Raw genomic sequence first — 21,733 nt, 5'->3', positions numbered from 1 at the left:
TAAAAATAATATATTGATAAAAAAGAATTTATTTTTATTACAATTTTTACTACGATTTGACTGAATTTGAGTTTAAGTAGACAGATTGTCTATCAATAAAAAGCAGTTGATATAATTTTATATAGTCGCCATGGTTGCTTAATATATAGAACTTTAATATATTTTAATATATATGCATATATTAAAAAAAAATTTTTAAAGATTAAGATAGTTTATATATATATATATATATGATTTTAAATTTTTTTAAAATGACACATTTTTTAAAAATAATATATATACATATATTAAAGACAGCCAGAATAATTTTTTTAAACGATTATCTTTAAAATCATATACATATATGAAAGATGAGACAAAAATCTGTATAACTTTTTCTTACATATAGAATCATATTTGTAATTTTTATTCGATTAATGCATCATTTCGACGTATACAATTGCTTCGAATTGTACTTTATCACAAGTAGGAAAACTCTAGCTCATCATACGGTGGCTGATACATATATCGATTATTCGTTATTCGTGGAGAGAATCGTTGTCGCGTGAGATATCTGCGTACTCGATGAGTATTAAACCGGTGGTTAGAGAGGCGATCCTTTAGAAGCATCCCTCTTCTATACCCCGTCTTTGTGAATCGCGACTAGAGACATGGCATAAAGAGTCAACTTTGTAACAGAACTGATCATAAAGATGGCATCCCCATATGTATCTTTCCTTCTGTATATGAGCATTAAACATAAATCTCTGTCGAATGAATAACCGTCTCTAACGGAGGAGAGGAGAGGAAAGGGAGGCTTGCGAGAACAAAGTTGAACCTATTAAAAGTAGCACACAAAGTAGCTCTCCTCAATCGCGGACCCATATCGCTGCTGCCCGTTCCGCTAATAAAACGTTACAAATTCGTCGCACAGGGGATAGTTTATAACGCACGTGAAGCTTTCGTCGCGAGGAATCGTCCGGTGTGCCATTTATGTCCCATGAACACAATGAGACATTTAGAGGCTATATAAGTACGAACTGGTTTTGAAAAGAATACTTTTCTTTTTATCTAAAAAAAAAATTTAAAATTAAAAATATTTAAAGATGTTTTTTTTTAAAGAACGTTAAATATTAAGATATTTATTATTTTGAATTAATAATGAATAAGTGTTTGAAGGTGATGAATCGAATTTTTGTATTTAAAAATTAGAGACACATTCTTTCTGCATATTTAAAATGACACTGTACGAATTTTTATTTCCATGTCCGGCTTTTGATACGCTTCTCCACGTCTTGTATGTTTCGTGTCGCGTTAACGATCGCTGGTGGATGAATCGATTTAAATCCGTGGAAAAAAGAAGACGCGCGCCGCCTTTTGAACAGAGTCTCACGGAATTTTATTCGCGAGATTTTATTGCACTTGGTCTCCGAATTATTTACAGGTGATAACGCGATTATACATCATAAAAGCTGCTTTTATTCGAATGGTATACGATCGGGCATGTGTATTCGCGTCTCTTCTCTCTTCTGTTTAATGCGAGTGTACGATCCTCGTCGTCTTTTCGTCTCGGTACTAACGCGCGGAATAATAAAACGGAGAGAAAAGTTGCAAATTGTGCTTTACAGTCTCCTTGGACGTCACAGTTACGAGCTGCTTTATTCGGTTATAAATTCTATTGGCGGTCCTTCCGAACGACACTTTGCACCGTTGCGTCTATATTGTCGGCACTTGAATGTGTCGCATTCACTGCTACATTTGCATGCTTTATTTTCCTAATATAATTTCTTTTTATCGTTCTCTTCGTCATATAATTCCATGTGCATTAAGAAAACTAAAGTCGTATAATTTCACATGCATTAAAATTTAAAAAGAATTTTTAATTGTTGCTATATTATAATTAACAGTTTACTACATGTACATTTAAATATTTTATTCGTATTGAATCGCTCTAGTTTTTTTTATCTCGAATGTAACATACGTTGGAACCTACTCACGACTATATGTTCGCGTAAAAAAGACCTTGATGAATGGTTACGCCACGATGTTTGAAGAATAGGTCTTAACCTTTTCACGAGCATTGCCCGATTTTTGGACGTTTCACGAGGAATCGGTGCATCGTGTAGGGAAAAAAATCGTCTGTTTTCAATCGAACGGATGGGGTAAGAGTGCGGACAAAGGCGCCATTGTACGTCAAATTTTTATAAGGATTCTCGAGATTCTCTATTGTGCGAAAATTGGGGGCTTACGCGTCGCGGGAATTGCGGAGGTGGAGAAAGATGACGAAACGAGTTTCAGGATCCTAAGACTGTAAAAGAATTGATCTCCTTACGGTTTGGTGCTTTCGGTAAGAAAAACTCTTCTTGCGCCACATCTGTCCATCTCTAAATTCAATGATGTCAGAAATGAGTCAAACGGACATTTTATGAGAACGTATCGGAGTTGTTGGAACAACTGCATTCTATATGTCAATCTTTGGAACTAAAGCTAAATTGAAAAAAATAATAGTTATTTAAACATAAGTGTACATATATTAAAAAATGATTTCTTTTATATAAAAGTTAAGTAATTTATATAAATAAAAATTCTTTATTTCATTTTTATTTCAAAATGTAAATAAATTTTCTTTTATAATCTCAAACAGATGAAACAGAATTTAATGTTTAAAAGGAGGTTTGCAATTGATATTAATGAGATCCTTTTAGAGGATCATTGTTTCTTCGAGAACACTCGTAGCCGATCAATATTTGGATCGATCGAGATCCGATCGCGCATCAATATTTTCAAATAACCGGTTAACCAGGAGGTAGATGTCGACTTTCCCCTTCTGCTTCAAGGTTCAACGAAGAAAAGAAAATCCTTTCGGGGCACAACAAAGCGCCGTTCGGGTTGCCGCGTGTCACTCTGTGCCTAACAAAGCGCCATTGACGAACCGCTGTATATAATATAGAATTTCCCAAAATCTAGATTTTCTAAAGAGAATAGAGAATCGAGAATCGCGCGGTTCCTTAAGGGTTCGCTGCGTTCGAGGGTTTAACGGGGGAGTCGATTCGCTGGACCTTTCCTCTGAGGCAGCACCTGTTGGGAAGATTTTTTTGGTCAACTCTCCCACAGACGATCTTACGTGAACTTTCTCACGGCCGGCAATTTTGTCTGTTACACAAAGATGTGTGTCGCTATAACTGAAATCATAAAGAGATGATAAAGGAAAACAAGAGAGAATAAAAGATACGAGATATAAACAAATACATTATTTTTTATTGCTAAAACGTGTTAGAAAATATATTCAAAAATACTTTTCTGTAAATAAATAATTAAAGAAATCCGCCTTAATATAAGTACAATATAACATTTAAATACTGCCAATTATTGGAAATTTCCAAATTTAACTAAAAAAATCTATTCAATAATAATAATAATAATAATAATAAAACAATTTTAAATGTGTGTGATATCCAAAAATTAAATATTTAACAGTACAAATCAAACAATTAGCGATAGGCACTAAAATTTCGTACATAATCGCATACAACGCGAGCAAGCAATAATTTCGTAGGCTAGCGACTTAGATAACGCGATTTACCTTACAATAAAACCGCACATTTTTTTATCAAAGATTCAACATAATTCAACATAATTCAATAGTCGAAGGTAGGCTACTTTCTTGCGGAATAACTGAATAATAAAAACGAAATGAAAGCCAGGTGGCTGCATGATGTTTCAAGGCGTCTCGAAGTTTCACGACTCTAAGGGGTTCAACGGCGCGCATGTGCGTACTTCCATTTCACTACGGTGCCGTAAAAATTAATCCGATCGTTAAGGATCGTCGTAACTGTCACAATATACGGCCCCGTATACGAGTCGAGCGAAAACCTTCCGCGGAAGTGCGTGAAATAATTATCGTCATGAAATCCATTCCAAGCATTAGGGATACAACGCACCACGGGCGGCCGTTTCTCATCGTCGGTTAACGAATAGCGATTATATATAAACGTCTTTGAAACAGTAATGCAGATGTGAAATATTCTTATGCAGAATACTAAATTAATTGTTTAACAATTCATAAAGAAAATATATTTGTTTAGCAAAGAAAAAATATTTATACGTATGTTGTAATAAATATATGATATAAAATATTGAAGCTGTAATTACTTTCAATAAAAATAGCTTTCAAAAAATCAATAGGTATATATATATGTATGTTATAAATGCGAAATAATAAGATTATTTTAACATATGTATGTATTTTATTTGTTCACAGATATTGTGCAATATGCGCGAAATATGCGTGCGATTCGCGTTGGGAGTGCCGTCTAAAGTATTGCGTATCGGGAGTGCCGTGTAAAGTGTCGGGCGATCGTAATTCGTATTTTCGCGAGTGTCGTGAGTGCTAAGGACCAAGAAAGGAGGAGGAGGCCCGGGAAGGCATCGGGCAACAACGGGACAACTGCGAGGTATGCAAAATAAAAATAAAGAAATGCACTCACACACACACACACACACATATATATATGTATATATATAATTTGAATATTTTGTTTTCAGATCAATTTGCTGTATACTAGAACTTCGCATTGCACCGATCGGTGAGTGAGAAATTGTTTATAACATTTCTGTAGCGGTAATGGGGGTGTATAAATGGCATCTTTTCTATTTCGTGAAAACTGATAAATAAGAGTTTTGTTTTTATTTTCAATAATTTTAGAGTTTTTGATAATTTAAACAAATAGTTTTGGCCAGAAACGAAAATGTCTTTTGAGACATACTGAAACGTCAACTTAGTTACATATACATCAATATTTTATTTTAACCATACTATATAATATATGTATACTATTTATGTGTTATATTTTTTAAAATACTGAATGTACATACGTGGTATTAAACATAAATTATTATGCGGATGCGTCATATATTTTTTAGATGTATACTTACTAAAGTAATTCATACATCTGCGACAAAAATGATCTAAAATCGAATACTTATATTTGAATTTCATATAAATGATAAATGCATGCATTGATTATCTTGAGAGTTAACTTAAAATTATTATGATGCACATCTATTCTTCTTTTTCTAACAAATCAGAATACATTAAACCTCTCCGAGAAATCAGCCGTGTAACAGCCGTATTTTCTTTTCTCTCGATTGAAATCGTAGTTAAATTGTTAAATTGTTGAAATGCATCTAGTCCCATCATTTCTAACGATTTCCTGCGTTTATCTCATCGACGCCTACTTCGGTATGGTGAAGACGATGCTGCGACAAAATCGTCTTTTTTGCTTAACTGCGTATTCCGGTGGGTGGAGAAACCAGTGGTTGAGATTGAGATTACTAATGGATCCGGTCGTGGATCGCTCGATCAGAATATCCGTGCATAATTCGGGTAATCGAATGTATCAGGCCAGTTAAAATAAATTGGGTCAGAGAAAGAGGAAGAGAGAGTATTGAATATAAAAACGTAACGAGCCAATTCATGACTAAGTCATTACGGTTTTTCATATCGTTGCTGCAAAGTCGCCGCTGTTCAAAGTTATAATTAAGCAAACATGCGTCCGTAAGTTGAAAAAAATGTCCAAGGTGCATTTTGCATTTCAACAAATCTCGCTTACTTGTATGTGTTATTTCAATGTACAATATAATCGAAAATACATATGTATCGCGTCCTTGGCATACTAACAAAACTTGTAAAAAATGTATGCTGTTGCTGAAATTTACGTCTCGCGTTGATAATTCATTCCAAAATCGAGAAAACGGCGAGGAAGACTCGCGATAAATCGCGGATATGATACGGGAGAAACAAACGCGGCGTAATTTGGCAGGAGGGAGAAGAAGCAGTATAGATCACAGACAGGAAATCGCGATAGCAGACGCGGGAATTCCAGCCGCGGCGTTATAACATTTCTCGAACCGGAAATGCAATATGTGGCGAGACGCACGTGGGCAGCCACGTTATGTTACGGCGGGCGCGCTGGCTGCCGATGTTCGCTCCTTGTCGTGAAATGAATAAAAGATGCTGCGCCGTTGTATTTCTTTCTCTCTTCCTCTTTCATTCGCAGCAGTGCGTTGCGTTGCTTGTTCATTAACGCTGCGCTGCGCTGCGTTGCGTTCTTCAGTGCCGGGATTATGCACTGCGACGAGAGAGCTTTAGGTCTCTCGAGAATGGTTCTGAATATTCGATCGATATACGCGATGATTAGAGTCCTTATCTTCTCGTAACTAACAACGTGTCTTGGTCTTGTACAGGTGTGTGATGTATGAAATGCCAATGTCATTCAACGACTCTGAGTAAATATTTTACAATACAATATAAATTACACGGAGAGAATTTTCTCTTGGAATTACCCTGAAAAACATGGTAATCGTGGGACGATAAGGTATTGCAAGAATTTTATAACAGTTTCTCTGATTAATATTTACCACAATAAAAAATATTATTATGTACATAGTAAAATTAATCGAACATATTTTATATCTTATTGTGGTACTTAGATATTAATATTTTTTATTGCCATCAGAGAAACTCATAAAATTTTTGTAATATCATAATGTCCCTTGATTATCATGATTTTTATAGGGTAAATACTAAGAGAAAATTCTGTGCATCTTTTCTTTGGCTTCCAAGTTAACGATAATCTCCTGTTTTCTTCGCGACTGACACACGCGAATGCTTAATCAATGCCGGAAAATGGTGGTGGTGTAGAAATCTGTGCGAGGCGCGAGGCGCGTTAATAATCGGATCTACTGTTTACGGCGGTACCGTTGCTCTCTGCGAGAAGCCGGGAACACCAACGACGACAACCGGCACCGTGACGACGATAACCCAGAACGGGAGGCCAGACAAGCGTCCGCCTGCCTTCCTCCGACCGAGCAGAACGCGTTCGTCAAAGAGTTTCATTCATCCGCGCGGCAAAGTTCACTCGCGTGGACACGTGTGCCGAGCAGACTGGCATTGTAAACGAGGGATTTATGCTCTCTTTCGGCGACACACGCACGTACACACTCTCTTTCTCTCACTCTCAAGGCTCGCCTTTTTACGCGTTTCCTCCTAATTACATAAACTCGATTCGGGAGGGCAAAAACAGAAAGAAATTGTATTTCAATCAGTATACGATGTGGCGCGATGATTAGAGCTTAATAGCAAGGATAAAAAGCGAGTTCCGTCCTAGTTTTGTAAAGATAATATATGTATATACGATGAAACGACTAGATATTCGTACGTTTTTCCTGGAAATTTAATTATTCCTAATGACTTAAGTAGCCTCGATGCGTCTTAAGAAGTGCGTGCAAGAAATAAATTACAGATGTCTGTAGCACGATAGAAAGCACGATAAGCTTGCGCAGGATTACCGGGGCTATTGTCATTGCTCGGGGATCAATCTAACCGTCACGATTCACAATCTCTCACGTCCTAAAAGCGGGAGAATCGTAACCCCGTGACATTGAATGTTCGAGCGCATCGATCGATAACGCTGCGTCAATATACCGGGATAGACGTGCAGGAGGAGTGTCCTTTGTGTCCAGGCACTAAAAGAAGGCAATCTTGATGCGCGACTATCGAAAACATCGGAATGTCAACGAGCGTGCCTCTTCATTATGTCCTGTTCACTAAATGCACAGATCTTATCGGTTTACCACTTTTGAACAGCTCACACATATGTGCGAACAAAATTGACTCTTTCGTCGCTAGAGATGATTCGGTATTCCCCTTTGATTTTATCATTTTATTTTATTTATTTTTTATTTTAAAACAAAATTTTGTTACTTACATACGAAGAGAATTTTCTCAGAATTTACTGAAAATCATGGTATTCGTGAGATAGTATGATATTGGAAGAATTTCTCTGATTAAAAATATTTATCACAATAAAAAATATTAATATATACATAGTAAAATTAATCGAACATATTTTATATCGTATTGTGGTAGATATATTAATATTTTTTATTGTGGTAAATTTTATCTGTATTTTATATCTCTTTCCTCTCATTTAAATCGATAATTTAATGAGAAATTAAAAAATCAACGTAATGTTTTTGTTACATCATTACGAAGGAACAGAGAATGGATTTAAATTAAGGGTGGGCGGATTACTTAATCGTGGCTGCTGTATTTCTTGCGACATAGCGTTATCGCGTCTTATGGGATAAAAAATGACGATGGCTGGAGGATAGCACTAATCTTGCTCGGTCTATCTTGGATATCTCACTTCGTTACGTCTCGTCGTCATCGTCGTCCTTTCGAAGTTGACGAAGCATTCGTTCGAGAAGAGGCGAGCAGCACGCGTGGGCGTTTGAACGGGTATCGAGTAGCTGACCGTGCTCGTTTATTTCACGTTACTAGGCGCAACACATTAAGAGCTGTTTAATAAATTCACGCCGGGACAGGGTGAACGCCTGGAATGAAATATGGACATATTTCGGCTCTCTATAACAGTGGGCATGGCTGATCGTTGGTTCTAACGTTCGTCTCGTTACTCGAACAAATTCTCGCTTTTTTTAACAGGATCCTCCACCTAACACGATCATGATGTATGTATGTTATGTTCTGTATTTTCACTGCGATCAATTTTTTGTATCGTAATTTCTTTCTCATACAATGGACAATAATTATTAGTATCGTTATAATTGTGCGTATTATACATCCTGTATCGTGTTCAAAATTAAATGCTCGATATTTGTTAGATTAATGGATAAGTGAGGTAATGCATAATTTCAAATTATGTTTATTTCGCTATTTATGATATGTAGGGGATTATATATACGATATAGATATCATATATATATATTACTGACGTTGGTCGAATAGCGTCAATGTTTCGAGGTTAATGTCTTAAGCAGGTGATATCTTATTGATACTTTATAAAAAGGCTTCGCTATGCAGACGCTCGAAATTAAAGAAAGGCTTGCCATCTTCACGTCCGTCAAACATACATCGAATCACAAGAGAGAACGATGAGGACCCATTGTTGCCCGGGCTTCGAGAGTCTTCCTTTCGCCGTATTCGAGGGCGGAAGGGCGGTCTCGATTGCTCGTTAAGTGGATCCATTCAAGGGACCACTTCTTCGATCGAACAAAAATGTTTGCTGCCTATAAAACAAAAATTGACGCAGACGGGATGTTTGCCACCTCGATTCTTCTCGATTCTCCTCGTTTCTCCTCGATTCGCGACGAACATATAACTTTTATCTTTCATATTACCAGCTCGGAATATAAAAAGTATGGATTCCGATAGATCGTGTAACTGTTACGTAATTACGGAGCAGAATTTTTTTTATATCATTAAGGCTTTCGAGGAATTTGGAACATGACAAAAAAATGAATGATGTAAGAAATAATGTAAGAGGATGTAAGAGGAAATGTTAAAACCGGAGATCATGAAAAAATATTTTCGCTGGCTATGATTTATCGTTTGGCGCAGGCGGAAAGACAAACGCATCTGTTCAAAGATGGAAATTAATGGACAAGCTAACGTCGTAAAAGCAGATGTCGAGGTGGTAATTAGAGTTAAAAGACACACGCGTCTAGTTGATGCTATTTAAGAGTAAGGGCGTGGCGGGTTGTTTCGAAACGCGGATCCAATGCTGCTACAGTTGCTGCTCAGCTGTAAATTTGAACTAATCATGACTTAAGCATTTGCTTTCGTGATGCTAACGTCTGACAGGTTTACCTAAACGAAAGAGCAAACTCTAAGATGTTTCGAGAACTATCACGATTTTTAACTCGTGTAAAAAAATGAAAAAAGAAAGAGTCGTTCATCCCTATTTATTCTATATATTATATTATATTTTTCACTTGTTACATTCTTTAACACATTCGAAATTATTATTTTATACAATTTTTAAAAATTTAAGAATTTTCTTATCTTAATTCTTAATTTCAATTTTCTACATTTTTAATTTTACTTAGCGATTAGCTAATTTCAAAGTCTCACGAATTATGTTTATATTCGAGACAAGTCAGCGGGACTGATTCCTTGCCATTGACTCGAAGGGTTCGCTCGGGTTCGCTACTTAAAGATCCTTCGATCGTTTCAATAATGAAATTCCATGATGACGTTATCTTGTAGGAAATGAGTTACGTGATCGTCATACATTCTGAATAGGCTTGCAAGATGTCGAACGTCCTTTCGAGGTTGTCGCTTCATTGTCAATCGCACACGAATTGGTGGGAATAAGATTCGTGATGGAATTTACCTTGTCTGTCATTGTTTGATTCGTTGATCGGGGAGACATGACAGGAGAAATGGCTTTCATTCACAGAAATCTACAAAAATCTTCGAATGTGTACTTTTTATTTATTCTTTCAATATGTCGTCTCTCAAACAGCTATATAGTACAAGAATTATGCATTTGACTTGTAAGTTATCGCGTAAAAAATGTGTACCTACTATAAATAGAAAATTGAATTACGATAAATGTGTGATTATGATGAATTGACTATTTTATTTCTGCTAGTACAAAATCTCGCGTAGGAATATGATTGGAAGTTTCTTCAAAGTCATTTATCCAAGATAGTCGTGCACGCTCTACATGATTGATTTTAGATTGATTCACCGATTGATCTGACGTACTTAAAAAGGAATCGGCCGCGCGCATCTTCCTTTTTGACATGATGGGTCCGTAGCGAGATAAACGTACGCACAACGCTATTTGAGATTAGAGTCTCGGTTGATTGAATATCACGTAGGCGGATATATGAGACTATATTATACAAGGGAGTGTAACTAAGTTGCCCGGGCATGAACGGGTAGATCGACGCACAGTACGTGCAAGTGAAAGCTGTAGAATTCATTTAGCTATAAATGGTAATTTGATAAAAATTTAATAATTTATAATTAACATCATTATGAAGTAGTTACGTGTTAAATATTTATATAACCGAAATTCGCGTTGTTTTTCGATGCAAAATAAGAGGATAAAGGTGCCAGAAAAACACGAGAAAGATATTTCAGCGGGATGACATTTGCATATTTTTATATCATCGGACTGGCGAGATAAACGCGCACACGTCGAACCCTTTGCGATCGGAATAGGGCATAAAGTATCCTTTGCAGGCTCGTAAAGTAGGTGATATCATCTTCGTGGCCGACCGCCAGTTGGAGGCTTTGTCTCTTTGCGAGTTGCATCGTGGCATTGTCTTCCGCCTGTTCTTTATAGACTCCCGAATCTTCCAATGTGCGCCAATAACGCAAAAAATCGAGAGACGGTCGTATCTTTTTTGCTTGCGAAATCACATCCTACACTCTGGGTCGAACGAAAGGTTACGTATTTCCTCTTCATATTTTTGTCGTGTGCTCTTGTATTTTAGGAGATGTATGTATATATTTGATTGTGAAAAAAATTATTTCTTTTACTTCCTAATTATTGACATATATTTTATAGGATATTATATCTCATATTCTTTATCCTATTTTTTATATATTAGACATAATTCCTAAAATTATATATTTTATATATATTATCACAAAAATTGCATATAATAATATAAGATAGACAATCTTTAAATGTATTGGAAAAGCGATAAAAAAAATATTCTCCGCAAGGGAATTGTATAATTCTTTATTGATAAGGAATTTCGAGAGGCGCGGTGCATGTATCGCGCGGCAATATCGCGGAAATTCGCATTGCATGCGGAAATTATGCGCTCTCGAAAGCGCGGCACACCCGGTTTCGATGCGCGGTGCATTTGAAAGTTAAATTCTTGCCTTGGGAATTCAACAACGCGACGCAACGCGCCGATGTTCTGCTCGCCGAGGGCGCGCTTCCACGCTCGTTCGCGCGTGTTGCATTTAGATGCGTCCGCTACGGCGGCCCTTCGGCGCGCTTCCATCAATCCGTCTTGACATGCAAATAATTCGTGGAAAAAATCGCCCGGGCATGCGGCAGCGACGTTACAATTAATCACACGGACCGTGGCCGCGACGCGACACCGCGTCCGGCTACCGGAGTTACAATTTGTTACGGCTGGACAGCCTCGAACTGCGATTCTCTCGAACTGTGTTGACAATGCGCGCGGCTTTTTTCCTCATGTCTTGTTGCATCTCAGCGCTGTTCGATCGAACATCTCGCGAAGTCTCGAAAAAAAAATCCAGTCTGATTTGCTTCGTACGTATAAAATCCTGAGTCCTTTTATCAGTTTTGAAAATTTTTAAATAATTCGTCGTATTTGTTATCTTTTTGATATTTTATTTATTTTAGTTTATTTATTAAAACATGCATTTTGTTCGTATAAAATGCATTCATATTATATGTAAGAGGAAAATTTTATCACCGTTTACTCATTGTATGTGCAATCTCTTGATTGAATTCTTGTACCGCGCAAGATACGAGAGCGAACTGCCGGTGCATACATGTGCATCGATGTGCATCCTACGGGTACGCAACGTTGACCCGGATATGGATCTGACTATCTATCAAACTATCGTGCGTGGGTTCCAAATCATAACTTCAGTATGTTACGTTTAAAAATAGAAACAAGTTTGCTGGCAGAATTCTATATACGTATGCTTAGTAAATACAATATAAAAGTATTAAAAATATTAAAGAAAAACTGAAATTTGTATATATGCACAGAGAGAATTTTTTCTTAGAATTTACCCAGAAAATCATGATAATCGTGGGACAATATGATATTGGAAGAATTTTATAAGAGTTTCTCTGATTAAATATTTACGATAAAAATATTAATATCTATCACATAAGATATAAAATATGTTTGATTAATTTTACTATGCTTATAGTAAAATTTACTATGTACATATTAATATTTTTTTAGAGTGGTAAATATTTAATAAGAGAAACTCAAAATTCTTCCAATACCATATTGTCTCACGATTATCATGATTTACAGGATAAATTTTAAGACAAAATTCTTTCCGTATATATACTTTTTATATTTGTTTCTATTAATTTCTCAGATTTTAAATTTCAACATATGTTTAAAATACACAAAAGACTTTTAATCTTTTCGTATTTTCTTTATACTTTATTAGTCGTAATTTTATAGAATCTCAATATTTCAACGCTATAACGTGTGAAAAAAGTTTTGAAATATCTAGCCTTTTTGATCCTAGAACAAAGTCCATTAATCAGCGCCACGGCCAGTTGCAATAAGTTAAATATTGATTCAACCCCCCGCGTATATGCCGCGCTCGCTCGTCATGAATATGTTGCGTGCGCCGATCAAGATTAATGCATCTATATGCGCCGATAGCGCGATCGGCGCCTTAATGCACCGCTCGCTGTGCGTGAATGCACACGGGGATGAAGATAAATATTTGTACTGACGAGTCAAAACTCTCTCGCGGGCAATCGCAATCAGACGTCTATTAGTTTGCGATGACTCCGGTGTAGCGAGATTACTCTCTCCTCTCTACCTCTCGCTATTTCGGGAATCCTCTCTTGTACTCGTCTATCTTTCCTCTCTCTTTTCCTCGCTCCCGACGCGACGAAGGTTTCAAGCCAGGAATCCTATTCAAATGTAAATCAATGTCACCTAACGAAGGTCGAATATTCCGATGTTTCATGATGATCGACACTTTTTTCATCATCACTGAAGGAGAGTTTATTCGCGAAAGATAAAAGCCATGTGTCGTGTCGCACATATAATAATAATAATAATAATAATATATATTCTTTAAAAATTTTATTACCGATAATAGTATTGAAAGTGAATCTCTATCATTAAATTGTTTCACAAATCTAATATAAGAATTTAATTTAGTTTAAATTTTAATTTATAATTGCAATTGAGATTAAGCTAGAACTTAATTCGCGCGCGTAAAAATTTACTATCTAATAGTAAATTTATATCTGCAAACTACAATGTAATTTATAAAATATTTGGCCGTCATCGATTAAAATCTTAGGTACGAATGTCTTCCGACTTAAGATACATCTCGGCGTTATAAAGGTTCAAATAAAAGAATCACCCCAATCTTCTCACGGCTGGCATAATACTGATAGATGGGATGTTGTCTTTTCGCCGCGCAAAGGGGAGGGCGTCTAACGCTCGAATTTATCAAAATCATTTTGATACTTTCTCAGCACAGCATGACGTCACGCGTTACGATGCTTGGGCTAAGCCGTCATTACGGAATTTGCATACACCGATCAGTCAATGGTGAAGATTCTAGTTTCTCCCTTTTTTTTTTTAAAGAGAATTTGCATATCCCTTTCGATTGGTGACTACTACTTGAGGGTTCCTAGAAAAAAGAAATTAACAATAGCGCGAATCCATTACGATTTCCAGTATAAAGTTGACAGATTATCTTTTATTTCGTGCTTTTATTATTAAAATGAAGTGGTAAGGGAATTAGTATAGGAAAATATATGTTTGCAACTGACAAGAGAAAGTAATTACGTGCTGGCCGCGAGTATAATTTATCTTTTAACTTATTGCGCTCTTTTATGGCGTATCAACGATGCACGTCTACATTCAAAAAACACTCCGTTACAAGAGCATTAACGGGCGTGTAAAATGATCTGCAGTTTTCTCTCTCTCTTTTTCTTTTTGATCCATATCGTGGTATGCAGCGTCAGCGACCACTGCGAATTTCTCGATTAATCCACCTCGAAATCGATAGCGTTTCTTGTGGCTGGCAGCGTCAGGGACGATTATAATTTCGTGCTCACTTGTGCAACTTTATATTCCACATACTCGTCCATTAATTTTTTATTTTGTTTATTAAAATTACATGCAAAGTATTAGATATTCTATTCAAATAGAGTCAATTTTCATTGTATTTTTATTATTTAATTGAATTGTTTAAAAAATTATTCATTATTTTATAATTAGTCATTTTACGAAGACTTATTTTATTAATAGAAAAAATATAAAAAGGTAATGTAATTATGCCTTTTAAATGCGTTGACTTTTTTTTATTATTTGAAGATTATTGACGTAAAATCGACGTTTCGTGTACAACTTTTGTCAGCATAAAATAGAAGAATGCGTCCCTGAGCACAATCTGCAACTTCGATGTCCGCCGGTGGTCTTTACGATCGCCGGCGGTGGCGTTCGTTCCCATGTAATCGTGATGTCACGTTATCAGATGAGGCACGAGACAAGATGATCGAAGAAAAAGTTCGCGAGAGCTTGCGCGGTAAGCAGACCGAAGCAGTTCCGTTGAAAAATAACTTGACCTCAAAAATTGTTCAGCCTCGCCTTGTTCTCGGTACTATAAAGTGGCAGCTTGCGAAACGGTAGAAAACGTTAGCGTGACACGCGGTTGATGATGGACCATTTTTTTTTTCCGTCACAGATATTTCTTCCGTCGTCCGTTGATGCTGCTCGCCGTCTTCTCCGAAGACGTTTCATTTCTTCTACACGCGATAATGTGACATCGTTATTAAACTTTTTATAAAATCGATCGTACATGTACAAAATTTTAGAATTTTTTAAATGAAAGAATATATCAGTTTTTAATAGATGTGTTCAGTATTGTAAGATTTTTTTTCGAGGTCAGTTTTCTAATAATAATTGACATGTGCATGTTCGTGGTGCAACTTGCAGGAAGATTGTAAATAACTCGAGTTCTCAGGCTTTTCGCGACGCGTGTCGCGAATACTGTCACGTGGATCTGTTGTATACGAAAGAGTAGATTCATACGGGTGAATCCCTACTACGCGGCGTGAATGAGTGAAATCGTGTAAATATTTATGAAATGTCAGACACGTGGGAAGTCGTCGCGGACGGATGTATGTGCATATTATTCCTTTTGTCACCCGTTTACGACGCGATTACAACAGAGTCGACGACGATCATGGTTGAAGCTGGCGGCTAGATTTAAAGGAAAGAGAGAAAGACTATCGAGAGAGAGAGAGAGAGAGAGGGAGAGATTTGTCGGAAGATGAATCACAGAGAGAGGAGAATGTAATTTCGATACAATCGTAATAAACGCAGGTTTCTTCTTCGGACTTTTGACTCTCAATTTCGGTACAGTTTTAATATTTGTAGACAGGCTATTATTTTATTAATTTTATTAGTGAAAAATATATTGAAATTAGCTTTTATATAGATTATCATAGATTTTCTTCGTGACATCTATTATTTTTATTTGCTTTTTATTAGCACAAGTTTATTATTACTAAAACTTTGTCACTATTTTATCTCTCTATAAAGTATAGAGTAAGAATAGCTTTTTAATTGATATATGATAAAGAAAAATCTTTCTGGGAGAGAAAAAGAGAATTTATGCCACAAGGGATTAATTCCAATACTATGACATTGCGCTTCTAAGCTCTGACGTCTGCGCGCTTCCCGTATCTGCCTGATATCAGCATTAAGAAATCTCATTTTGATTATGCACGGGATACGAGATTACTCGCGGTTGTCTGTCAAAAGACAGGGAGCCCATTTAAAATCGCTCGAGAAACAGCGAGCGTCTCGTGACGGCCGCGAGGCACGCCGTGAGATATTACGGGATAGATCATCTCCCCGGGTACGCCGTCATTATTTCTGCTGACCTCTGCACCTGAACGCGATCCTTTCTGCATGAGCAAAGTACGTAATTTACGGGTCTCGCGTTTCTCGAACCACCGAGGGATTTACTGCGTTGGGCACCCAGGGTCACCCTAGCGGGGGTCCCCCCAGAGGGATATTTCCTCTTTCTCCTTTATCGTTGTGTGTGTGTGTACGTGCAGAGTTCTTCTCTTTCTTAAAAAGATCTTTCGTAGTATCAAAATTCACGTGTGTATTAAATATTAATAGAAAGAAACTTGTGAGAGACTGAGGGATAGAGAAAATATCTTATAAACAAGAAACAGACAGAAAGCTATTTTATATATAGTTTAATTTTAGGAATTTAAATATAGAATACGAGTGAACGAAATATCCCCCCGATGAGATTTATATATATTATATTTAATAATTTCTTATTTATATATTTATTAAAATCTACACTATGTCAATGATTTTAATTGGTACTTTTTATTTCTTAAGATTACTGAAATACAGGTGGCTTATAGGTGAAATATAAGCACGATTAAAGGAAGCAGCGTGTAAATGGCGTCACGTTCGCGGATTATTTCCGTGGGAGATTATCACCTGTGTCAGGAAATTACTCGTACAAATTATCGGGATATTACGAACTATAATCGAGGGTTGAGGTGTGCCGAGAAGATTGCATATCTTCCACACTGGTTTCTCCGTACGGATATTAACAAATTGATCGACACTTCCCCGGTTTAAGATTTTCTCCATATAATTAGATATCCTTCATTTAGAATTTGATTCGCAAAATTTATTAACATACATATGCTAATATTATAATAATGTAACCAGTTTCGTTCCACGACATAGAAGTGCAAGAGAAAGATATGACAATATTATTTCTTATATTTTTCTTATCCTCTCGATTCTCAACTATAAAAAAAGAAAAAAGAAATTGCAAAGTGCTTTCAATTTTTCTTTCCCCGTATGTTCAAGCGATTAATCTATCAGATGCGTAAGTACTGATATTCCTTCAACTTGCGGTCATTAAATCTCGCGATGCGGCACGTTTCTGTCGATCGATCATTAAAACGCGATAGATCGCGGTGCACGCGAGTCTCCTCGTGGCTACATTCGAGAGGCTGCGGTCCTGCCAGCATGCTCACTATATAATCATCCGTGAGGATCACCGAGGTCGAGAAGCATAACGCGAGAATGCCGTAGAAGTGCGCTCGCCTGGAAAGGGGTTGGGTCCTCGGGTGCATCTTCTGGGGCCCCACTTCGTGCCCGTGCACATCGTCGGCGATAAGGGGGTCGAGGGGGTGCAAGGGGTCTTGACTCGACCGGCAGGTGGCCTCGTCTCACGAGGCCCCTGTCCGCGGTTCACCAGCCAGGATGAGAGCACCGATGGACACGCGCGCGCCACGAGATGGAAACGTAGATTGCGGAGCCCCGTTCTTCTTGTTCTCTCTCCTTTCTTCCTCATTGCCATCTTCGTCCCCGAGCAACGCACGCGGAACCCCGTCTGTATATGTACTCCTCCTGCGTGGACCAGGATTTTTCTCGTCGGTCGTTTTCTCTGTTCGCTGCCCTCCCTCGACGCTTCTGTTAATCTTGCTGTATCTTTTTCAACGAGTTCCACGGTAGAGGGAATTTATTTATTAAGACTTGTATATTACAAATTGAGAGGAAGATAGGATGGAGCTATCAATGAATTTGTACGCTGGTATATAAGACGTGATAACATCGCTCGTAATAAAAATTCGAATCGAACATATGAGAGTCTCTTGTAAAGACGCACGTTGGTTTACTTACGACTTGTATTACACGCTATTACGCGTGTACCTTTCTTTCGGGGATTTATATCTTTATCGAAAAAAATATTTGAATCTGATTAAACTCGATTAATGTATTCTACTACTATATCTTTGTAACGAAATGTCGAATTAAAATTTTAATGAAATTCTAGAATTTTTCGCAGACTGAAGAATGTGACTTATTTGTGATTTTGAAATTTATTTATTATTTTTTGTTTCCAATGATTTATAATTAAAAACTCATTACTTTAAGATAATTAAAGACTGCTATTGAAATTTAACACTATCCTGATTAGTATTGTTAAGAAAAATACGATTCCTCTCGAGCGAGAGCCGTAATTGGTTGCCACGTGTTGCCGATTTTCGTCGTCACCGTGCTCGTAACTCGCGCTCGATCGTATATCTCGCGGTTTCGTGGGGGACCCAGCCAAAGATAATGGTTCGACCGAAGCGCGCGCGTTTGAGCGGTATCGTTACCGATCGTGTAACCATAATTTCGCGATTGTAAATCACGACAGGTGCCTACGTCTTTAGAACCCTGTAATTCAAGCCGAGTGGTGTCCTGCGCGACTCGCACATTTCGCCTTCTTGCTTTCTCTCATTCTTTTTCATCCGAGAGAAGCGCGTATATTATATGTATACCGTCTTTTTATATACGCGGCTTTACGAGAAAGTAATTCTCCGCCATGAAAAGTCGTCCGGTGCTTTTTTTCTTTGTAGTATGTCGTGAGATAAATCAGATTTTTTTTGCACGATGCATTAATGTATGATGTGTTATATGCAGTATTTACAATGCTGTAACTCTTGTCCGCACTTTGTCTTTTCCGCAGAACATTATACAATTATTATAAAAATTTGAAGAATATCGTAAAAATTTCAGCGTCTGTTATCTTAAACGTTATTATACATATATTGTTCTCTGTGACAATTCAAATCAAATTTATGTTGCACCGTGAAAAAACACAATGTGTAAAAATTAAGATATGATAAGGAATTCTATGACGTTTAAATTGTTAATATCGACTTTTAAATATATATAATCTTTTTACAAAAGGAATCGAGCATATATCACACGCTCAAATATGGTCTTACGAGACCAACTTGTTGTGGTAGCAGCATGTAAATACAATATCTCTCGTACTTCATCGATAATATATATCAAGGATTTTATTGCGAACGCGACGCCCATACGCGATTGTGACATGTCTATAACGATTGCACGCGCACGCCGGGAGAGAAAATGTGCAAGCTTAAATCCGCGCGATGTACCATAAACCGTTATGGTGCAGTATATCCAGCTCGGACGTAAGTAAAGGAATGACTCGTTCGTCGGATGCCAATTCTGATTCTGATATCTCGGTGACTTTATTGACCCTAAACGAAGTCCAGTATTCGCTCGCGATATTGCGGCCGACGAGAAAGTTTATGGCAATTGTGAGAACGCCATGTGATCGCAACAGGTGATATGCAGAAATGGAAAAGATAATGGCAATATTATGACAGGCTTACGTCGAGAGAATTTAATTTAAAAATTTTTTAATTATTTATCCACGATTATATATTAAGAAAAAACTAAATATCAAATGTTTTACGTTTACAAGAAATAACCGATATCTTTCTAGAAATGTATATTTTGGTTAACAAGCACGCTATTTTTTCTCGTTACCTCGTGTCACCGATCTTCTGTTGCATAATTTGTAGATAAGGACGAGTAATCAGTTCGAGACCTCCATCGTCGTAAGTTGAACATATGAAGGTTTGTTGTTGGTTAACACGCATTTCCGCCATCGAGGCCGTGAATGACACTTACTTATTATCGTCCAATTGGATAAAGTGTCGACGTTTGACGAGACAGCGTCTAGACGCGCTTGACATCTTCAATTTCGTCACGTCGTTCAAAATGACAGTCTACGTGACGTTACCTCTTGCGAAAATGTCCTGTTTGAATGAATTCGCGAGTATATCACGGTTAATTTATATGAATGGAAAGGATCAATATATTTCTTTAATCGCATAACCCTGGAAAAATTCGAAAACTTTCGCCACATGATACGCATTTATTAACTTATCAGTTACCGTTGTATTTGCAAAAAAATATATGAATTTTTTTCACACTTATATTTCATTTTAAATGGCCACTTAATTACAAAAAATGCTAATTAAATATATGCTACTTTATTGACTCGCAATGTAATTTCTCCTTTCATTCAATTTTCTTTATTTTCGTTCTCATATTGCCCCACTTGCGCAGCGTGACCCAGCGACATATATGTATGCATAGATCCAGACTTTACCGTTGGAGAGGTCTGGTAATATTTACAATTGCTCATGAAGCGAGAGTACGGGATATATTTACTTGCAACCGATCGGGATAGCGTGAAACAATTGAATTTTTTCGTCTGCATGCTGGGGTAACTTTTCTTTTATCTGAATATCTGGTCGTTCCTTCTCCCGTTGCTCAATCGGGACGTGGATCGACGCGACACTTTGACGGGTAAGGATGATCTCAATTAAACGGGTTTATCCGAATCGACGGGGGGTCGGCAGCGGCGCAATAAGGGTCGATGGAACATCTGAATATGAAATCAGCAGACGATATGATGCGAACGAGACGGCGACTCGAGATGATCACAGGGGGATGAAGAAGGGTGAATAGTCGCGCCGCGTCGTGAGAAAGGACATGAATGTTTCTTTTCGGGGTGTGAATGTCCCTCGTGACAATCGCGGCGGCCACCTGAGGTTACAGTTCGCCGAATCTGAGGGGTTGTTGTCGGTGTTTTCTTCGAACCTCGTTATGCAATGCGCCCGCGGTGCTGCCCTGCGCAATAAAGTGTCGCTTGTGCGGTCAGGTGTTCGTCAATGTCGGGAGATTAAACGTGAAGCTGGCCGCCATTCAGGTCCAGAAAGAAGGGCTGCGTCCCTCTAGACTGCGTACCTCGAATGAATAAATCTCAACTCTTTATCACAAGACAAGAGTGGTAAACTTTGACATAATTTCTCTCTCAAAAGGGAGAGATATTATTTTTTTCTTCCGAATTTATTTTCTTTTTTATAAATCATTAGGTATACCAATCATATTTTCAAATTATTATTAAGAAAAAAAATATATTTCAAGTATTTATTTCAAGAGAGCAAACGAAATAAGATGCGTATATCCTATATGCTATGATGTACTTTACAAGGTGGAGAGGGAGGGTTATAGCAAAAATTTATCCGTAACATCTTGATGCAGGCAAATGTCTGGGAAGGTGTTAAATTGCTTGGAGAAGACGGTGAGATCCACGTATAAGAGGAGGGTGGTATTCAGGCACTTCGCGAGCGTTCTTGCGAGCTATCGTCGATGGCGGGGGGTATACCAGGAGATGACGTGGCTTGAATTGATGAGCAAAAAGCAGCGAAATCATGAGCGATTGCCCGGGCCCGAGCGGCACACACATCTCCTCTCGGCCCTTTCGCCGGTGCTGCAAAATAGTTTTTTTTTCGGTGTCGTCGACGCCGCCAGT

At 37.5% G+C, this 21,733-nt stretch overlaps 1 long non-coding RNA gene across 1 annotated transcript in view; it reads left to right on the top strand.

Moving 5' to 3' along the window:
• Positions 1 to 21,733, top strand: part of LOC114932432 (uncharacterized) — a 250,280-nt gene that overhangs the window by 4,339 nt on the left and 224,208 nt on the right. Inside the window, exons 5-6 of the long non-coding RNA XR_003819894.2 lie at positions 4,241 to 4,433; positions 4,525 to 4,565. This is a non-coding gene — a long non-coding RNA (uncharacterized LOC114932432). The remainder of the gene's footprint in view (positions 1 to 4,240; positions 4,434 to 4,524; positions 4,566 to 21,733) is intronic.

Source organism: Nylanderia fulva, unplaced genomic scaffold (genome assembly GCF_048542155.1).
Source record: "Nylanderia fulva isolate GAGA-0341 unplaced genomic scaffold, ASM4854215v1 Scaffold13, whole genome shotgun sequence".
NCBI classification, from domain to species: domain Eukaryota; kingdom Metazoa; phylum Arthropoda; class Insecta; order Hymenoptera; family Formicidae; genus Nylanderia; species Nylanderia fulva.
The sequence above is the reverse complement of the archived record's forward strand: the minus strand, read 5'-3'. Positions and strand labels throughout refer to the sequence as shown.